Source organism: Schistocerca gregaria, chromosome 2 (assembly GCF_023897955.1).
Source record: "Schistocerca gregaria isolate iqSchGreg1 chromosome 2, iqSchGreg1.2, whole genome shotgun sequence".
Classification (NCBI taxonomy): Eukaryota; Metazoa; Arthropoda; class Insecta; order Orthoptera; family Acrididae; genus Schistocerca; species Schistocerca gregaria.
Genome location: NC_064921.1, coordinates 707584387 through 707603281, shown reverse-complemented (window position 1 = coordinate 707603281; position 18895 = coordinate 707584387). Strand labels below are relative to the sequence as shown.

The 18895-nt window shown below is 46.1% G+C and overlaps 1 protein-coding gene and 1 non-coding gene across 3 annotated transcripts in view; one reads left to right on the top strand and one right to left on the bottom strand.

The window, feature by feature from the left end:
• The window catches only part of LOC126334820 (uncharacterized), a 1262774-nt gene that overhangs the window by 987545 nt on the left and 256334 nt on the right, over positions 1-18895 (top strand). The gene's annotated exons all lie outside the window — the stretch shown is intronic.
• Positions 16565-16638, bottom strand: Trnat-ugu (transfer RNA threonine (anticodon UGU)). The gene has a single exon. It is a non-coding gene; the product is annotated as a tRNA-Thr (tRNA).

Sequence of the window (18895 nt, the reverse complement as noted above, 5' to 3'; positions counted from 1 at the left end):
CGCCCACGACAGACATTCCTTCCCATTCCTCATGGTGTGGCCAGCATCAGTTACAACTCGCGGTCACATTTGCTGTGTCTGCAGGGTAAAGTAACGAGTGCTCCCCACGTTGCACGGCCTATTATTCACGTGCTGCTACCATTTCTCCGACAGGAAAGCGCTGTGCGATTTCAGGAGGACGGTGCATGTCCACGTACAGCTGCTGCAACAAACGTACTGTTCGAAATGTTAAACAACTGCCCTGTCCAGCAGTATCATCATCCATCTCCAATTGGACAAGAATGGTACGTGATGAAGCGAGAACTTATTCGTTCTGCAGGACCTGCCAAAACAGCGTAAACCAGTCATGGATCAGTATTCAACATATCGCACTGTATTTTGAACGCAGTAAATCCCGCCTTCCGCTGGGTTCCATTGCAGTTCACACCCACTCGAAAAACCTCTCTCTCCCCCCGTCCTCCGAACCGAGGCAACAATAGAAATACTTACAGCTGTGTCAAGCCAGTCTCCAGCTTTCTTCCTTAACGGCGTAAGCAGTATGGCGAGTGCTTACGAGAATCGATTGACAGGTGAAGTAGAAGATACAAAGAAGAGCAGGAGCTACATCGCAACTCTATTCAGTACAGCTCCAAAGAGTACGGAGACGGTCGCATAACTACATAGATAAACGGTACAGTGAGAGAGGCGTTACGAATCTGGGTGTAGTTTCACCCTGCTTCAGTATCACATTATAGATGACGAACAATCATCAAAATTGATTCGAAATTATATCTAGGCAGTAGGTACTATAAAAAACTGTAAGGGACCGTTGGTTGTACGTAACAAATTTACATACCTCACTCTAGACATTTAATTTACTAGAAACGGACAGAGTTCGTAAGAAAATTGGCATTAGTGGCTTAACGGAAAATCGAGACGGCTGGTCGGTTATCTAAACCCAAGACACTATCACTCTTCTCTTCACTTTCAATGAGGTGACAAAAGTGATACGATACCTCGTATCATTGTGGTGGACCTCCTATTATCCCCACGTAATGCAGCAACTCGACTTGGCACGGACTCAACAAGTCGTTAGATGTCCCTTACAGAAATATTGAACCATGCTGCATCGAAAGCCGTTCATTATCGCAGAACTTTCGCCGGTGCAGGGTTCTGTGCACGGACTTATCTCTCGAATATGTCCCATAAATGTTCCCTGAGATTCATGTTAGGCGATCTGAGTGGCCAAATCATTCGTTCGAATTGTCCAGAATGCTCTTCAAACCAACCGCGAACAGTTGTGACTTGTTGATATGACGCATCGTTGTTTGGGAACAGGACGTCCATGAAAATGGCGGCGAATGGTCTCCAAATGTCAATTACCGGTTCAGTTGGACTGTAGGACCCAGTCCATTCCATGTAAACACAGCCCACACCATTATGGATCCACCAATAGCTTGCACAGTGCCTTGTTGTCAGTTTCGGTCCATGGTTTGGTGGAGTCTGCGCCACAACACTCGAACCGTCCCATCAGCTATTACCAACTGAAATCGGGACTCATCTGACCACGTCTCGATTTTCCATTCGTCTACGGTCCAACCGATATGATTACGAGCCCAGGACAAGCGCTGGAAGCGCGATTATTCCTCACGGTGGTGCTTGCTTATTAGCACTGACAACTGAACGCAAACGCCGCTGCTATAGGTCTTTAAGAGGAGGTCGACAGCCACAGTGTTGTCCTTGGTGAGAGCTAAGTGGGTGAAATTAGCACCCTCTTTAAATGGGGATTTCGGAATATTGGATTCCCTAACGATTTCCTTAATGGAATCTCTCAACTACCATTCTGCGTTCAAAGTCTGTAATTCCCATCGTACAGTCACAATCACGTCGGAAACCGTTTCACATGAATCAGCTGAGTATGACATGAATCAGCTGAGTATGAATAACAGCTCCGGCAATGCACTGCCCTTTTATACTTTGTGTATGCGATGCCACCGCCATCTGTATATGTGCATATCCCTATCCAATGATTTTTATTATCTCAATGTACATAACAAAGTTACATAGGTCACTAATAAGTTTGCCGGCCGTTGTTGCCGAGCAGTTCTAGGCGCTTCAGTCCGGAACCGCACTGCTGCTACGGTCGCAGGTTCGAATCCTGGCTCGGGCATGGATGTCTGTGCTGTCCTTAGTTTAGTTAGGTTTAAGTAGTTCCAAGTCAAGGGGACTGATGACCTCAGATGTTTAGTCCCATAGTGCTCAGAGCCATTTGAACCATTTTCTTGAACTAATAAGTTGGTCGACAATAGGAGTCTTTCCTTCATGTATTACTTTCATTTAAACACAATCAGTGAGAGGGTCTCACTTGGACATCTAATTCACTAGCGACGGACAGGGTTTGTAAAGAAATTGGCAGTAGTGGCTTATCGAAAAGTCGAGACACCTGATAGATTATCTGAGCCCCAATCTCCTGAGTAAGACACCGGCCCCCACGCCTTTACTTGTAATTGGGGGAGTTCATATTCCCCTTAACGGTTTAAGGAGTATGTGGAATTGATGTCGGTGTAGATTGAGTGCTTGAGGACCTTCATCTCTCACTTCCATGTGACGTGAGAGCGGGCCGCGCGCCAGATCTGCCAGGTGGCAGATGTAGCCAAGGTCCAGTGGCGCCAGCGCGCTCTAAGCGTGCCAGATGGCAGATGCAGGCGGGTCGCGCTGGCGCCAGCGATCGCCGCCAGCGGCGCAGCCGCAGCCGCTCACCTCGCTTATGTCAGGGGCCGTGTTACGAAACGGCCACGCCGCGCCACTGCCATTCTGTCCGGTCGCCCCCCCCCCCCCCCCCCCCCCCTCTGGCACTTTCTCCTGCTGCCCGCAAACGTAAACAAACCGCGCCAGCTGTTTAGTCTCAGCTGAAGGAAGCGTGCGTTGCCCGCCGCTGGCTCCACGCCCACATTTCTGTACGATTGATCTTCACATCGACCAGCGATCGTCTTAGTGTCCGGTTGCGACTTGTTGATCATGCGTGAAACACGCCGTCACGTCAATGTTTTATGCGAATTTTCGGTGAAATTACTTCGAAATGCACCATGACATGGTATCATTGCTCCTGCGAGCGTTAATTTCGTGACCTATCACAGCTTAACAGCTGTCTTCCGCCAGTTCCTCGATTCGTACGTTCATACCAGACGGTAGAGAGCTTTCCCGCGAAAGGCGAAGGTCCCAGGCTCGAGTCTCGGTCCGACACACAGTTTTAATCTGCCAGGAAGTTTCATTTCGGCGCACATTCCGCTGCAGACTGAAAATTTAATTCTGGAAACAATTCCCGAGGCTGTGGCTAAGCCATGTCCCCGTAATATCGTTCCTTCCAGGAGTCGGTTTTGCATGTTAGGTACGAGAACTTCTGTGAAGTTTGAAATGTAGGAGACGAGGTACTGGCGGAAGCGAAGCTGTGAGGGCATATCGAGAGTTGTGCATGGGTAGTATAGTCGGTAGAGCACTTGTCCGCGAAAGACAAAGGTCACAGGTTCGCTTCCCGGTCCAGCGCACAGTTCTAATCTTCAAGTAAGTTTCAAATCAGCACGCACTCCACTGCAGCGTGAAAGTCCAATCTGTCGTCTTGCTGACACCAAGATGACAGACGTAGGCTACTTCCCTCCAGTTTTTACTTCACTGTGATGATGAACGACATACAGTTTGGCACTAAGCACCAAGACAGAATTGTTCCGGCACGTCCACGTTTAATATTTGGCTGTGGGTATCTGACAAGCAAGTTACATTAGTATCTACTTACTTCATAGGCGGATAGTGCCCAGACAGTGGATATGTTACAACACTTAGATAAATTCTCCCATTTTCTCTAATTTTGCGAGCTCTTCTCTGTATAATTAGGCAATTGTAGTACGTCCTTTAGATGCTCTGTGGACTCAAGCTCTCAAAACTTAAGAGAAAAATCTCCATGGGTGGCTAGTGCCCGTACTGAATTTTAACTCATCTGATTTGTGTTTTGTTTACGTTTGTTTGTACTTGATACCTGTGGCACTAAACAAGCCTGAAAGCAATTTCTTCACTTCTTGAACCTACAGTCTCACTTCTGTCAATCCTATTTCATGCGAAACACGAATATCGAAGAGTACTAAGAAATGAAAAGGAATAAACTGGACAAGACGAAGTTCGTAGATTAGCTTCACATTCGCAGGACGAGTGGTGATGGTAAAAACTTTCTTACATATAAACTTCAGTCTAAAGTATCTAACTTCATGGGGAAATTTCTCGTTGTTCTGTATACCTTCTACAAGTGCGTGAGTTGGAATGTTTAAAATGTTTAATACTCGCAGTCAGAAGTCGGAATCTGCAAACCACGTAAAATCAGTAACGTTATTTCGTCCCACAGTGTTCGAACAACGATGGAAATGAGAAAACTATCTGGAGAATTCTGCTGGGGAAAATCGCAATCTCCAGTTGTTGCTGGCCACGATTTGGACTTTGCTCCCGCGACTATCAAGCTTAGTGTATCCATTAAAGGCGACAGGAAATTCCAATTTGTCTTTAATCATTATGAAGGATATGCTACAAAAAACGAACTCCCGATTTTGTCCGAGATGGCCGTTTCTTGAGAGCCCATGCGACGCCGTCAAAAATATAACTCACAGTCCTAAGAGAACTTATTTATATCATTTCTCTCATGTGCGTAATCTCGTGTACTAGGGCGGGAATAAGATAATGTAGACGTAGGTTGTCTTTTGATATTGGTCGAAATTGGTGTTTGCTTAGTGAAGTGAGGTGCTTCACGCGACGACAGCGCAGTTTCCAGATGTCCATCCTGAAAGTAAATAAGTGATTCATTGGCAGATCCGAGGTTTACTGTATAACATAATCACACTCGAATTAGCCTGTGGCTCAAGTGTACTTAATACATCATGTTGATGTCCTCATTACTTTGAGAATGATTAATTGATTCTGTAATAAACGTGATTTTAACCTACTGACGTGCTGCCATGACAGTTTCGTTGTAACATACTTTTAATCACGCACGTGGTATCTGAACTCAGAAGTACAAGATTGAAGACATTTTTTATAAGTATGAAATGGGAATATTTCTCACCACAAATTTTGAAGATTCTGTAGTAAACATATTGAACCTCGGATTTGCTTTCAAAGTATTTTCTTAAAAAATTTACTTTATTTAATAGTGATTCATCAATAACTTTAACGCATTTAATCACACTATGTGAGCGTGGAAGTCGTTGCCAGTGGGTGACTGATAAAAACCAATTTCTTTCAACAAATGGAAATTTTATTCCTAGAAATCCTTTCTTTTATTTTTTTAGAAAACAAATTTAAAAATTATAATCAGAAAGCACCCTCTAAATATCAAGTTACAATTTATCCAGAGGCAGAAATAACTTTAATTTAATGACAGTATGAGCTTTCGGGCTGAGAAAGGTGCCGCTCCCTTTTAGCACGGCCGTAGTCATGACCGCTCACAAAAACCTCTGAAAGACTACACTGGTGCAAATCTGCAACACACCAGATTGCTTTAAACTAAAACTTTTTAACAACTCACAGAAACACACAAACTATGCACCCCGTAGGAGGGGTGGCAATGGAACAAAACACATTAAAAAAAATACTTGCCACAGAAAGTGCAACTTGTTTTTAACAGAAAACTCTTACTGTGAAAGGATGGCAACTTTATGTACTAAAATGACCGTTTAAATAAAAACCCATGAAATGCAGTCTTACATCAAAATACAAACATGCTCTACATTACACATATACCGCCTCTCAAGATGAAAGGCAAGATAAAAACATATTTCAGGAATTCGGCCATTACACTTCAACGAATAAATTCGTTAACACCGAATCCGACAAACATGACAGAGGTAGCTATTAACGTACGGCAGACCGACCGACAGACAGACAGACACACAGACAGACACTAACTGTCTAACAAATACGGACGGAAGACAGACGAGCGAGCTGGGGAAGAGAGACTGACCAAGAAAACAAATAGGATTTAACAAGTAAATGATACAACATATCACGAATCACTTAACTTCTAATAAACTGCTACGTCTGGCAAAGACCTGGCGCAGCACCCCCAAAACGCTCTCCCGAACCGTCCGCTGCCAGCCGCTTCAACAGACGCAGGAAGGCGCGCCGATCTCCCGTCTCACGGCGTCGCAGCTCGCACCGGCCAGCCGATGTCGTGGGTTGACCCCTGTTGCTCTCGTGTCGGCCGCGAAGCCACTGCGCCTCGCTATACGGCGCGGCCCACTGGAATCACGCGGTGACCTCACAAGCGCCGACGATCAAGGCGGACAAGTCATCTTGTGTCTCAGTGCGCGACCGACCAATCGATCGATCCAACCGCCAATGACCATTCATCTGCATCTACATGACTACTCTGCAATTCACATTTAAGTGCTTGGCAGAGGGTTCATCGAACCACAATCATACTATCTCTCTACTATTCCACTCCCGAACAGCGAGCGGGAAAAACGAACACCTAAACGTTTCTGTTCGAGCTCTGATTTCTCTTATTCTATTTTTATGATCATTCCTACCTATGTAGGTTGGGCTCAACAAAATATTTTCGCATTCGGAAGAGAAAGTTGGTGACTGAAATTTCGTAAAAAGGTCTCGCCGCGACGAAAAACGTCTATGCTGTAATGACTTCCATCCCAATTCGCGTATTATATCTGCCACACTCTCTCCCCTACTACGTGATAATACAAAACGAGCTGCCCTTTTTTGCACCCTTTCGATGTCCTCCGTCAATCCCACCTGGTAAGGATCCCACACCGCGCAGCAATATTCTAACAGAGGACGAACGAGTGTAGTGTAAGCTGTCTCTTTAGTGGACTTGTTGCATCTTCTAAGTGTCCTGCCAATGAAACGCAACCTTTGGCTCGCCTTCCCGACAATATTATCTATGTGGTCCTGGAAGGACTGCCCCACACTGACCCAGCTAACCAACTGACCAGACTCGCTTCCTAGCGAGTTTTTTTCTTTTTTCCTTTATTGTATTTCGATTCCCCCCGAAGAGGGCGGGCTGGCAGCAGCTTATTACGCTGCTCTGCAGCCTACAGACTTTTTAAAACCTAAGAAAGAAGATAAGAAACAATAAAATCAGGCGATAAAACGGTGACTGAAATCGTAAAACGACGGAAAATTGTGGAAAATTAAAACATAAAGCAAAGCGTTGGCAAAGCTAATAAAATACACAGGAAACAGACAGGGAACATAGTAGACAGACCATTAAAAAACATGGTGACAGTCTGGTTTCTGTTCGCAATAGCTATAAAAATGACATACTGCGACGGTATGATGTCCTTTCGCAACACTTCGGAGAAGACACCCAACACTGAACACTCACTGTAAACACAGTACTAAAAAGTCGGCACAAAGATAACACACCATAGTGGAGGGCATATGGGGGGGGGGGGGGGAAATCTGGGCAGATTGGGGGTGGGGGGCAACAAGGAGGGAGGAGAGGAAAAACAAAGGAGGGGAGAGGGGCAGGGCAGACGCGAGAGGGTGCCTAGCGTGCTCATAGCGCCCATTAAATGCACGTGAATAGGCTACCTTTCCCATCAGAGGAAGACACCAAAGCTGCGACTGCCACAGCGGCGCCACCGCCAGAAACGGAGGACGACTGCTTCACACATCGCTCTTCGAAACAGCAATTTTTTCCACAGCTCACATAATGAGTCTCAGGTACTTTAATATACACTCCTGGAAATTGAAATAAGAACACCGTGAATTCATTGTCCCAGGAAGGGGAAACTTTATTGACACATTCCTGGGGTCAGATACATCACATGATCACACTGACAGAACCACAGGCACATAGACACAGGCAACAGAGCATGCACAATGTCGGCACTAGTACAGTGTATATCCACCTTTCGCAGCAATACAGGCTGCTATTCTCCCATGGAGACGATCGTAGAGATGCTGGATGTAGTCCTGTGGAACGGCTTGCCATGCGATTTCCACCTGGCGCCTCAGTTGGACCAGCGTTCGTGCTGGAAGTGCAGACCGCGTGAGACGACGCTTCATCCAGTCCCAAACATGCTCAATGGGGGACAGATCCGGAGATCTTGCTGGCCAGGGTAGTTGACTTACACCTTCTAGAGCACGTTGGGTGGCACGGGATACATGCGGACGTGCATTATCCTGTTGGAACAGCAAGTTCCCTTGCCGGTCTAGGAATGGTAGAACGGTGGGTTCGATGACGGTTTGGATGTACCGTGCACTATTCAGTGTCCCCTCGACGATCACCAGAGGTGTACGGCCAGTGTAGGAGATCGCTCCCCACACCATGATGCCGGGTGTTGGCCCTGTGTGCCTCGGTCGTATGCAGTCCTGATTGTGGCGCTCACCTGCACGGCACCAAACACGCATACGACCATCATTGGCACCAAGGCAGAAGCGACTCTCATCGCTGAAGACGACACGTCTCCATTCGTCCCTCCATTCACGCCTGTCGCGACACCACTGGAGGCGGGCTGCACGATGTTGGGGCGTGAACGGAAGACGGCCTAACGGTGTGCGGGACCGTAGCCCAGCTTCATGGAGACGGTTGCGAATGGTCCTCGCCGGTACCCCAGGAGCAACAGTGTCCCTAATTTGCTGGGAAGTGGCGGTGCGGTCCCCTACGGCACTGCGTAGGATCCTACGGTCTTGGCGTGCATCCGTGCGTCGCTGCGGTCCGGTCCCAGGTCGACGGGCACGTGCACCTTCCGCCGACCACTGGCGACAACATCGATGTACTGTGGTGACCTCACGACCCACGTGTTGAGCAATTCGGCGGTACGTCCACCCGGCCTCCAGCATGCCCACTATACGCCCTCGCTCAAAGTCCGTCAACTGCACATACGGTTCACGTCCACGCTGTCGCGGCATGCTACCAGTGTTAAAGACTGCGATGGAGCTCCGTATGCCACGGCAAACTGGCTGACACTGACGGCGGCGGTGCACAAAGGCTGCGCAGCTAGCGCCATTCGACGGCCAACACCGCGGTTCCTGGTGTGTCCGCTGTGCCGTGCGTGTGATCATTGCTTGTACAGCCCTCTCGCAGTGTCCGGAGCAAGTATGGCGGGTCTGACACACCGGTGTCAATGAGTTCTTTAATGCTGAAGTAGTACAGAATAGTGGTTTCTGTTCATCTCATTGCGTATTCCTTTCAGTTACCTCCTGAACTATAGTGTAGCAGTTCTTTCAGTGCGCGGTCCAAGTTTCATATAACTGCGTTACTTGGCAGTGACACATCACGCGAAAGTTACTTTCGTCCTTCAGTTTTGCACACCATTGTAGACACGTTCTAAGACAGAAATTGGTACCTACTGAACGAGCCCTTCTCCTTTGTTAGGTGACGGCTTCGCTACATGCACGGCTAGCGCCCCAGGGGGCTTCGCCCACGCCTGCGCTCAATGCGAGGGGAGTGCCTCGGCAGCCGTGACTCCGTCATGTGTGAATGCGTTACGGACGCCTCCCGTCTTGTGAAACGCGGACTGACTGCGGCCGGCGCCGCGTTGGCACGCCTGTCAGGGCCGTGGGCGACGCTGCGGGAGTCCGCTCCCAATGGCCTCGCTCTCGAAGACTGCACAGGGCAGAACAGAACAGAACAGAACAGAACAGGTGTGTGGGCCGCGGAGTGGGCGGCTCTCGGCAACCAGTCGGACCAGTTGCCAGAAGATTTCGCGCACCGTTCACTACAGCTCTGCGCCTGTCTACGCAGGATTGGTTGGTTGGTTGGTTTAAAAAAAGGGGGGGAAGGGCCAAGGAGAGGACCAAACTGTTTGGTGATCGGTCCCTTCTACGCAGGACTCCTCATCGGTATAGGCAAGGATACTAACCGTATAGTTCAAGGGCGCACGGTCCATGGTGTTTCTTCTTACACGAGCGTTAGGCCGTCATGCAAGACAATATGTTCCCGTGCCAAACGTTCCGTCTCCTAGTGTTGCAGACATCATCAGACGCTGTGAAATTGCAGTTAGTGCGTGAACAGGCTCAGCAAGTCGAAACAATTTCAAAATACTAACAGTATCTTTGTAGACTCTAGTATGTGATGGAATCAACCCCAATACCTAATAGAAACCCTTAGATACTGGTGAGTATAGATCGCACCATTGGAAAAAAAAAACCTTTGTCTAAATCGATTTCTATGTAAGCGATATACCGGGTGATCATAAGATCAGTATAAATTTGAAAACTGAATAAATCATGGAATAATGTAGATAGAGAGGTACAAATTTACACACTTGCTTGGAATGGCATGGGGTCTTTTTAGAACCAAAAAAATACAAACGTTCAAAAATGTCCGACAGATGGCGCTCCATCTAATCAGAATAGCAATAATTAGCATAACAGAGTAAGACAAGGCAAAGATGATGTTCTTTACAGGAAATGCTCAATATGTCCACCATCATTCCTCAGCAATAGCTGTAGTCGAGGAATAATGTGGACAGCACTGTAAAGTATGTCCAGAGTTATACTGAGGCATTGACGTCGGATGTTGTCTTTCAGCATCCCTAGAGGTGTCGGTCGGTCACGATACACTTGCGACTTCAGGTAACCCCAAAGCCAATAATCGCACGGACTGAGGTCTGGGGACCAGGGATGCCAAGCATGACGAAAGTGGCGGCTGAGCACACGATCATCGCCAAACGACGAGCGCAAGAGATGTTTCACGCGTCTAGCAATGTGGGGTGGAGCTCCATCCGGCATAAAAATCGTACGTTCCAGCAGATGCAGCAGATGTTTATCAGCCAGGCTGGGGATGATGCGATTCTGTTACATATCGGCGTACCTCTCACCCGTCACGGTAGCAGTTTTGCTGTCCAGCGCCATCTGTCGGACATTTTGTGAACTTTCTTTTTTTGGTTCTGATGAAACCCCATGTCATCCCAAGCATGTGTGTCAATTTTTACCTCTCTATCTACATTATTCCGTGGTTTATTAAGCGTTCAAATTTATACTGACTTTTTGATCACCCTGTACTTTGTGAACTACCGCTTCCAAACTGAATAAGTTTATGGTTAATCAACAAAAACGTAAATTTGTTAATTTTATTAAGTTCTCTAGAAGAATGTTCTCATTAAATTTTGTAATATTTATGTAAAAACTTGTATAAAGTAAATTTACAGACATTCGCCGACAGGTATGTAAATCATCACTTGTAGTATCTCTGTTCTTCTGTCTCGCGGTTAGTCGAAAGAGATGTAGTGTTAGTGAGTCATACGGAGGAGGTTGCAATAGACAGCTTGGGCCTACCGTAAGAGAGAGTCGTATTTGTGCAGTCGTCGGGAGTTGTATTTCCGTGACACCTAGTTTATCATTGCGAAACAGTTTACTTGTTTACTATTGGAAATATACGAAAGACGGAAACTAATGGGAATCCGTGTTATTTACGATCACGATCTGCCTTGATAATCCAAATTAAACTTCGTGAGTAGTTTCTTCTAACCGACAAAGGCCGTGCCAACAATCACACCCTGAAGATTACAGCGAATCCAACACTGAACCAGTTTAGCACCTTCTTACAATTTATCAGTGTGGGCGTGACTAATGTCGTTTTTACGCAAAATGAGAAATACCTGTGAAGTTAATACGTCACTGAAGATATACTCCAAATTAAAAAAAGTCTCTCAAAAGCCTTAAGATACGAAACGTTATGCATGAAGACGTGCCGTAGACCACGCCCAAATACCAAAACAAGAAGAAACACCAGAAAGAGATCCAGTTTGTTTTTTGTTCTTCACTTGTTTTATCAGCGTTTGATGCATGTAGCCAGCAGCTATGTTGGGTATTGTTTTCCGAAACAAAGTTCAGTTCCAGTTGCACTTAAACATATGTCTAAGCGGGGTGGGGGGGGGGGGCGGCTTACGGTTAGGCGTAGCTTTTATTGCAACTGATACTGAATTTTGTTTTACAAGTTCTAAGTTTTGACTTGATGACGGGAGTAGCCGAAACGTCGTGACGATAAATATGTTTAACATTCTAGACGGCTCTCCTCGCGAAAATCCACTACGATTGCAGACTCATTTAGTAAATTTGTTTTCTTTATAATAAATTCTTTTCAAAATACATGCAATGAACGAAATTATGTGTAAGAACTTCTAAAAATTTTTAATGATGGCCTTAACCCAAAAATTGGTTTGGGTACCACAATGCATATTCCTGTTCGAGTCTATGGGACTTAACATCTGAGGTCATCAGTCCCCTAGACTTAGAACTACTTAAACCTAACTAACCTAAGGACTTCATACATATCAATGCCCCAGGCCGGATTCGAACCTGCGACCGTAGCGCTCGCGCGGTTCCAGACTGAAGCGCCTAGAACCGCTCGACCACACCAGCCGGCGTGATTTCGGGAAACTACAAAAAACCTGCATTTGGATGGTGGAAGAAAGATTTGAACCACAGTCCTCCAAAATGCGAGTGCAGTGCCTTACAGGATAACCTCGTTCGGCCTTTCTAAGTTTTCACGTTCCATCTATAGCATTTTACGTGATCGTTTTGCATTTATTTATTTCGCGGTTCCTGTAAAGCACTGGTTCCTATCCTGGGGGTACTTACCCTGAGGGGTAAAGTGACATTTGTGAGGGATGAAATCAAAATGAGTTAAATGAAAATTCAGTTATAAATTAATTTTTTAAATGTAACCCATATTATCAAAATTTTGGTAGACTCTAATACAAAACTCATCATCATCAGCAGCAGTAACAGCATCAGGGATATCCACCGCTGGGTAAAAGCCTCTTCTACATATTTCCATTCATTGCGATCTTCAGCTATACGAATTAATAGCGCTCCTACATATCTCCTAACGTCATGTACCCGCCTTCCACTGGTTTGTCTTCTCAGAATTCTCTTATTTGTTGGAAGCCAAAAAAGAGTTTCCTTTGGGTATGTGTCACCCAGGTTCCTGGATAGGCAAACTATCCAGCACACCTTCACTTTTATTTTATTTCGTCAGCATCATAGTTATATCTCCCATTATAGTCTATTCCATAATCCACTTATTTGCTTTCCTGCCTCTCTGAGTAATTTGCAACATGCATTTCTCCATTAGACGACGAGCCTTTTTCACATTTTGAATGATCTTCTTGTTAAAAGATCACCTCTTTCCGTCATGGGTCAAAACTCTTAACAGGAACTGTTCGTTAACATTCAGTTTCATACAAATTAAAAATTTCATTTTGAAAATTTTCTAAGCCTGCGAACAGCATTCAAGGAGAGTTCTACTGTTCTGTTTATTGCTTTTGCTGTCCATCCTGTGGTAGTAATCAAATGGTTCAAATGGCTCTGAGCACTATGGGACTTAACATCTATGGTCATCAGTCCCCTACTTAGACCTAACTAACCTAAGGACATCACACAACACCCAGTCATCACGAGGCAGAGAAAATCCCTGACCCCGCCGGGCATCGAAACCGGGCGCGGGAAGCGAGAACGCTACCGCACGACCACGAGCTGCGGACTGTGGTAGTAATCACTCGCCATCAATAATAAATGGTAACAGTAACAATTTTTACAGATTTCGACATAGATCTTGCAGAGGAGGCAGCACTCGACAAAAAGAACGTCATACCGCAGGACTGGTATTATATTAGCGAAGTGTCTGTTGTTAGTATCTAGTGTTACTGGGACAACTCTTAAGAATACCCACTGCAGCCGTCGCACCTTCAGGTGTGAAAGTAGGTTTTCCAACTAGAGTAACATTGAAAACAAAAATGAAGAATAATGATCGAACTTGGTACGTGGCTGCCGATGTGCAGTGGCGGACACCAAGCCAAATATAAAAATGATTCAGTTTTGAACAGGGCTGTTATTCAGCAGCCGTATACTAGTTTCAACATAGGATTAAATTTGGAAGGTAGGAGATGAGGTACTGGCTGAAGTAAATCTGTGAGGACGGGGCGTGAGTCGTGCTTATGTAGCACAGATTGTAGAGCACTTGCCCGGGAAAGACAAAGGTCCCGAGTTCGAGTCTCGGTCCGGCACACAGTTTTAATTTGCCAGGAAGTTTCATATAAGCGCACCCTCCGCTGCAGAGTGAAAATCTCATTCTGGATAGGATTAAACAGCCAACCGGTTATACATAAACCGTAAGTACACTGACGTAGATTTCGACGCTTACAAGGGGTGTCTTCATTAGAATGAAATGTTGTTAAATCGTAAAATTACATTGTTAAAAAGCAATAGTCAGAATCTGGAGCAGCTATGCTCAAGTCAAAACTCAAATAGTGTTCTAGCTTTTGCCACGTGTGTCCAGCTGAGAACATCATCAGTCATGGATCAGTTTGTTGTTGTTCCCAGCTGAACACAGGTGACAAAAGCCAGAACGTTTTATTTTAGTTAGTGTCAGAAACAGTCTTGATCACAATTTATTTATTACGGTGACCGGTTTCGACCACTACTGAGTAGTGATTCTCCAGCAGAAGGAGGTCCTTACTCATTGGTCTGAAGATGACCACAGTAGTGGTCGAAACCGATCACCGTAATAAATAAATTGTGATCAAGACTGTTTTTGATAGTAAATATTTGTAACACTTTAATCACTATTCTCTCCCACAATGCATTCTAAAGTAATTCTTTTTTTTTTTTACTTTTGTCTTGAGCATATAGTGCTCTAAATTCTGACTCTTGCCTTATTAGCAATGTAGTTTTACGACTTAACAACATTTGATTCTGATGGAGACACCCCTAGTAGGAGTCGAAACCTAGGTCAATGTACCTACCATTTAAGCACGCCCGGTTGGCCGTGCGGTCTAACACACGGCTTTCCGGGCGGGAAGGAGCGCCTGGTCCCCGGCACGAATCCGCCCGGCGGATTTGTGTCGAGGTCCGGTGAACGGCCAGTCTGTGAATGGTTTTTAGGCGGTTTTCCATCTGCCTCGGCGAATTCGGGCTGGTTCCCCTTATTCCGCCTCAGTTACACTATGTCGACGATTGCTGTGCAAACAAGTTCTCCACGTACGTGTACACCACCATTACTCTTCCACGCAAACATAGGGGCTACACTCGTGTGGTGTGAGACATTCCCCAGCCGGCCGCGGTGGTCTCGTGGTTCTAGGCGCGCAGTCCGGAACCGTGCGACTGCTACGGTCGCAGGTTCGAATCCTGCCTCGGGCATGGATGTGTGTGATGTCCTTAGGTTAGTTAGGTTTAAGTAGTTCGAAGTTCAAGGGGACTGATGACCACAGCAGTTGAGTCCCATAGTGCTTAGAGCCACTTGAACCATTTTTTGAGCCGTTCCCTGAGGGGTCCACCGGGGGCCGAACCGCATAATAACCCTGGGTTCGGTGTGGGGCAGCGGAGGGGTGAAGTGGACTGCGGTAGTCGTCATGGGGTTGTGGACCACTGCGGCTGCGGCGGGGACGTAGCCTCTCCGTCAATTCTAGGTCCCCGGTTAACATACAATACAATACCTACCATTTATGTGCAACCGTTTGGCTGTTTAATCCGATATCCATAAAAATGATTGTTAGAAACAAGCAGAACCAAAGACCCATTGACTCATTATTTTTTTGGTTTCGTGAAAGACGTAGAAAACAAGTGGGTTTCAGTTGTCTGAGCATAAAGTACGCATTACAAATAAACGGTCGCCTTAAAAATTGGAGTGCTAATTTTTGTGTCTATTGTTTAATTAGATCCCAAACATTGCTTAGGGTACCGGATGACATCTGATATCATTCAGCGGTTTTTATGGTTTCAGAAAGGTTGTGAACCACTGATGTAAAGCAGTATAGAGTAGTGTAGAGTAGCTCAGATGAGAATCAGATGTAACGTGGTGTAGGATGTCACGGACAGTAAGGCGTACGGCAGGGGCGGCGACTCGCGGTGACCCGCCTGCTCAGCGTGCCAGGAGACGCAAGGTCAGCGAAAGGGCAAGCAACACTTGTCGCTGTCCGTCCCGCCCCCGCCCCCGCCCCCGCACGCTCTCGCTGACCCACATGCGGCTGCCGCCACTGGAGGGTCAGGTCAGCCGCACCTGCGACCCAGCAGCAGCAGCCTGTGATTACGATCTGCCCGAGTATCGGGGCCGTCCAGCCAGTGGCAGCTCGCTGTATTCCTTACTCTCGCGACGGCCTAAGACGCAAAGGTCTCTCGCTGTTAAGCCATAAAAGGCGCATCTGGTTGAGGGAGATAGCGGTCTGTGTCCCGCGTCACGAACCAGCACAGCCGTAGAGGCGTTGCCTCATCGCGCGTCACCTTGTCACAGACTCCGTCGGGACTTTCTACTTCTTTGGCAACATCTCTACAGCTGACTGGCTGGTCGTACACCCCATCCCACGCCAACTTTGAAGATACCTGTAATTCTGCCTGGCTGTAGTACAACACCACTCAGCGTACACTCTTGTGCCTTCACATGGTTCTACAATATAATGAAAAAAAAAGAAAAACTACAATTAGAGAAAAAAGTCTGTTTGAACTAATATTGCTATTGTATGTTCACGAAAAAACAGATACCATTGATGACCGTGCAGCTTCTCTAGAATGAAATGATGTTAAATCGACAGCCTAGCTGCAAACAGGCGTTGATGCACTTCATTGGGGACATGTTGAAAATGTGTGCCCCGACCGGGACTCGTACCCGGGATCTCCTGCTTACAAGGCAGACGCTCTATCCATCTGAGCCACCGAGGACACAGACTTTGATGGGCAAACATCTATTAGGCATCTATGGATAGCCGTCCGGGGTGGTCGAGCAGGTTGCAGGTTTGAATCCTGCCTCGGGCATTGATTTGTGTGATGTCCTTAGGTTAGATAGGTTTAAGTAGTTCTAAGTGCTATTGGACTGATGACCTCAGATATCAAGTCCCATAGTGCTCAGAGTCATTTGAACCATTTATGGATAGTGTGTCTGCCATGTAAGCAGGAGATCCCGAGTTCGAGTCCCACTCGAGGCGCACATTTTCAACATGTCCCCAATGAAGTATATCATCGCCTGTTTGCAGCTAGGGTGTCGATTTAATTATCGTTTCACGCATGTATCAAATTGTATGAGACTTTAAAAAGCCTGATCAATAACAATAGTCGCCTAGCGATAGTACACAAAGATGCGTCCTTCTGCTACCACAACCAGAGTGCAAGAAAGATAGCGATTTGTAAGAATTTTCATTCTCAATAGGAATTCAGTAATAAACAGCGTGATTTGGGAGGAAAGGCACATGCTTTGGTAATGATAGTAGGTTGATAGCATAGATGATTTTTAACAAAAAAACATCAAATGAACACGTACCCTTTAGCAAACCGTATCCCACTTACAATTTTTAGAAAATCACGGGCTGCTCTCGTCGGTCGAGCCTCACCAGCACTCACAAGCGAATACAACGAAAGCAACATTAGGCTACGTAGCGTTGTCGTTGCTGACCATTTCAGTGTGCGTGATGTATTATTGACGACCGGCTCATCGGTCCAGTTGTATTAGATAACCGTCTCAATGGAGTACGATATCTTGATTTCGTTCAATATTTGTTACCAGAATATTTGGAGGGTATTTCTTTGACTCTACGACGCCGTATATACTTTCAGCAGGACGGTTCTCCTGCACAAGCCGTACAGCCGGTAACAGAGTATCTCGCCATAACGTAGCCTGGGGCCCTGGATCTGTCGCCTTGGAATCATTTCTAGGTCACTCAGGTCACCCGATCTTGCTCCATTAGATTACTGTCTGTGGTGTTGGCTTCAGAGCGAAGACTGTAAGTGCATAGTAGACGCAAATGAGGAACCTCTTGCCATATTTTACGTGCGAGTGCTCAAGAAAGGACCGTACGAATGAGCTCAGAGCAGCTACGCAGCATCTGTGTACAAGAGCTGCAAAAGACATTGCAGTTGTAGGTCGATTTTCGAGCATTTTTTGTCGGGAACGTACACAAGTAAACAAAACCATTAGATCACAGTGTTTCATTTACCATCACCAGTATTTGTTCTGTTGTCCATTGTTTTCATTAGTTTACTTAGATATTGTTAGGAAGAGTACAAATGTTCGTAATGACGTTTTTGGTTGAGAATCTATATCATCCCTCAAAGCAAGTACGAGGCGTGTTTTTTAAGCGAGTACCGTTTTGAAACTAACAAAAGACGTGCTAAGATACCTCAATTTTATTTTTACATTAAAGCCTGTACCTAAATCTACGCACTGACGCCATTACAGTCTAATTCTTCCTTGTTTACGTTGTGTAGTGTTTAAGATGTCTCCGATAATCGTGAGTCACGCCGACTGTGAAGTACGGGCTGTTATAATGTTTCTTAGTTCTAAAGGCCTAAAAGCAATCGATATTCATCGTGAGATCTGTGCAGTTTACGGAGAAAAAACTATGAGTGATGGAATGGTAAGAAAGTGGGTGGGATCATTTAAAGATGGCCCCACAAATGTGCACGATGAACATCGGAATGGGCGTCCTTCGGTCGTTAATGAAAGTTTGGTGCAGAAAGTGCACAATAAGGTGAGAGAAAACAGACACTTTACGATTTGCTCCTTGCGGGATGACTTTCCTAATGTTTCTCGTAGTGTTTTTGTATGGCATTGTGACCGAGCACTTGAATTACTGACAATTGTGCACACGTTGGGTACCGAAAATGTTGACGGATGTGCACAAAATCAAACGTTTCGACAGTGTATTGACTTTCCTTGAGCGGTACCACAACGACGGTGATAATTTCTTAAGCCAAATTGTTACGGGCGATAAAACATGGATTGCCTACGTCACACCAGAATCAAACAACGGTCCATGGAAGTTGAGCGAGGGCATCGTTTTGGTGCACGACAATGCCCGTCCGCATGTGGCGAATCAGACCAAAGATCTCCTCACATCTTTCCGATGGGAAGCTCTAGATCATCCTCCGTACAGCCCCGGCCTTGCGCCCAGTGACTGCCATCTGTTCCTGCACTTGTAGAAAC